This window comes from Procambarus clarkii, chromosome 48 (genome assembly GCF_040958095.1).
Source record: "Procambarus clarkii isolate CNS0578487 chromosome 48, FALCON_Pclarkii_2.0, whole genome shotgun sequence".
Classification (NCBI taxonomy): domain Eukaryota; kingdom Metazoa; phylum Arthropoda; class Malacostraca; order Decapoda; family Cambaridae; genus Procambarus; species Procambarus clarkii.
In genome coordinates this window covers 16795174-16798358 of record NC_091197.1, presented here as the reverse complement: position 1 = coordinate 16798358, position 3185 = coordinate 16795174, and positions in this window count along the sequence as shown.

Here is a 3185-nt window from a genome sequence, read left to right as displayed (position 1 = left end):
GACCAGAGCCATAAGGTAGTGAAGAAAAACAGTTTAATTAGCGTAATTCAAAATAGTTGAGGAAATACTGTGCAGTGTGAAACCAGACCTCACCGACCTCTGACCGCGTGACCTCACCTCGGCAGCAACCCTTATATCACCACGTGGGACGACGATTGGAGATTCACTCACCTATTGTGTTAGCAGATTGTGCAAGGTATTGAGGAGCGCCTTTTTGGCTAGATTGTTACTGCAATGACTAGAAGGGGTTCAAGGTCAATCACCAGCAGGGATGAGGAGGAGGACAGATTTATAGACAAATTAATAGGGAAATTTGTAGAGAGAAGGAGTGATTGGTTGGAGGATCTAATCCAGGGGATTAAAAGTGAGGTATTTCAGCAAATACAGGATGCGGTAGAGAGGCAGAAACAAGAACTTATGCTCTATGTTCAGGAAGAGATTAGGAAGGGAAGAGAGGACTGGGAGAGGGAATGTGCTCGTATCACAAACGAATTAGGAAGGTTTAGCAGCATGGCTAAGGATAGAGTGGGATTAGTGGGAGATGGGTTAGTGACTGCGGTTGGGATGGGGAATCCCCAGGGGACAGGCTACCAGCATGACAATGAATTCCTGAGGAGACGGTCTATTATAATACATGGATTATTCGAATCTAGGGCACCAACAAGACAAGAGAGAATAGAAACAGAAAATTACGAATTGCACGAGATATTGAGGTGTATTGGAGCAGAGATGGCAGAACGCGAGGTGGATATCAATCGACGGGTTGGACCTTACAATTGTACCAAGAAGAGACCTGTTCTGGTGCAATTCTCCAATGAGGAGGCAGTGGAGTACATAATGAGGAGCAAGCATTTACTCAGAGGAAGTGAAACCCATTACAATGTGTTTATAGAGAGGTTTATGACGAAAGATGAGCAAACAGCCCACAAAAATAGATGGCAACAACGACAACGTACTAACCTCCCAGGTAATCTCACCTCCCAGGTCACATCCCAGGTCACCTCCCAGGTCACCTCCCAGGTCACCTCCCAGGTCGCATCCTCCCCAACTCAGCCCTCCTATACATCCCCCCTGCCTCAGCCTCCCAAAACCCCCCTGTCCCTTCCACATTTGCACCTCCACAACGATTCCCCTGCCCCTGCTACATCACACTTGTCAGCGACCCCAGTGGGTCAAGCCATGCCCTCCCCAAACCCACCTTCCCATCCCCCCTCCCCAAATACCCCTTCCCACTCCCCTGCCCCTTCTACCCCATTGACTTCAATTCCATCTACTCCATCCCAGCTTCCACTGCACCCCTCTTCCACTCACCCCCAAACCCCACCCAACCCTCACCCCTCCTATGCACCTCCAGCCCACATTTAACCCCCTCACCTTGTGACCCCCTAACACCTTCCCCCATCTCCCTCTTCCCCTCTTCTACCCCAAAACCCCCACCTACCCCCGATTCCCCCCTATCTAATATACCCTCTCTTCCACTCCCAGCACCCATGCTCCATTCTCATCTCACCTCAGTATCCCTCTTCCCCCCAACCTCTCAACCTCTATCTGACTCTCAGTCTCACTCTATTTCTCAACCCCCCTATGCTATTCAGACCCCTAACTTTCAGACCCATTATGCCCTTCTTACCCCCCTAGATGCCCAGACCCCATTTGCCTACCAGGCACTCCCAGGCACCCCCCTAGCACCCCCCCACTCGCCCCCACAGCCCCCACAGCCCCCACTTGCCCCCCAGACACCCCCCAGTTCCCCCCAGACCCCTGGTGAAAGGGGGAACTCTGACACCCGAGTTTCCAAGAAGAGTCTCAAGGTTTGGTACACCAATGCTGATGGGGTAGCTAATAAAGCAGAAGAGATAAAAGAAAGAGTTAGTGAGGCAGACCCAGACATAGTGGCAATAGTGGAAACTAAAATAAATGGCATGATCTCGGATGCAATCTTTCCAGAGGGGTACCAGGTGATAAGAAAAGAAAGGACACAGAGACAGGGAGGTGGAGTGGCACTACTAATAAAGCGGAAATGGGAGTTTGATGAGCTGGAAAATCCGGGTACCAATGAAAGCACAAGCTTCATACATGGAACCCTGACAGTGGATGGGAAGAAGATTGTAATCTTGATACTCTACAATCCCCCACCAAACAGTAGAAGGCCCAGGCAGGAGTACGAGGACAGCAACAAGACATGTATGGATGAACTGCAGAGGGCAGCAACTTTAGCGCATAGAATGAGAGCGAAGCTGCTGGTCATGGGGGACCTAAATCACGGAGAGATAGATTGGGAAACGAGGAATCCCCATGGCGGGGAGGAGACCTGGGGAGCGAAGCTGGTAGACGTTATTGACAGGAATTTCCTAACACAGCATGTGAAAGAAGATACTAGGGAAAGAGGAGGGGATACGCCCAGCCTATTAGATCTCATTATCACTCAGAATGTAGAAGACATCGAGCAGTTGGAACATGAAATACCACTAGGAGCTAGTGACCATTGTGTCCTAGCCTTTGACTACATGATGGAGCTTAAAATTGTGACCAAAGGACAAGAGGTCCGGGAAAGGAGACTTGATTACAGAAAAGGGGACTACAGAGGGATAAGGGACTACCTGGGAGAAGTGCAGTGGGAGGAAGAACTTAGAGGAAAAACAGTGCAAGGTATGATGACCCAAGTCATATTGAAATGCAAGGAGGCTGAAGATAGATTTATTCCAACAATAAAGAAAAAAAGCAGGAGGGAATATAATAACCCATGGTTTAATAGACAGTGTCAGGAAGCAAAGGTGAGAAGCAGGAGGGAGTGGAGGAAGTACAGAAGACAAAGGACAGAGGACAACAGGATTAGATGTAACAGAGCTAGGAATGATTACATTAACATAAGACGAGTGTCGGAAAGAAATTATGAGAACGATATTGCAGTCAAAGCGAAAAAGCAACCAAAATTACTACATAGCCATATAAGAAGGAAGATGTCGGTAAATGACCAAGTGACAAGACTGAGGAAAACAGAAGGGGCATATACAGAAAGCGACAAGGAAATCTGCGAGGTACTGAATGCAAAATTCCATGGAGTGTTCACTACCGAGCCTGAGCAGCTCCCATTGTTAGAAGAGATTACCCAAGATGAAAGACTATCAGATATAGAGGTGACAGCAGAGGATGTAATGAAACAGTTGACAACACTGGATGCAAAT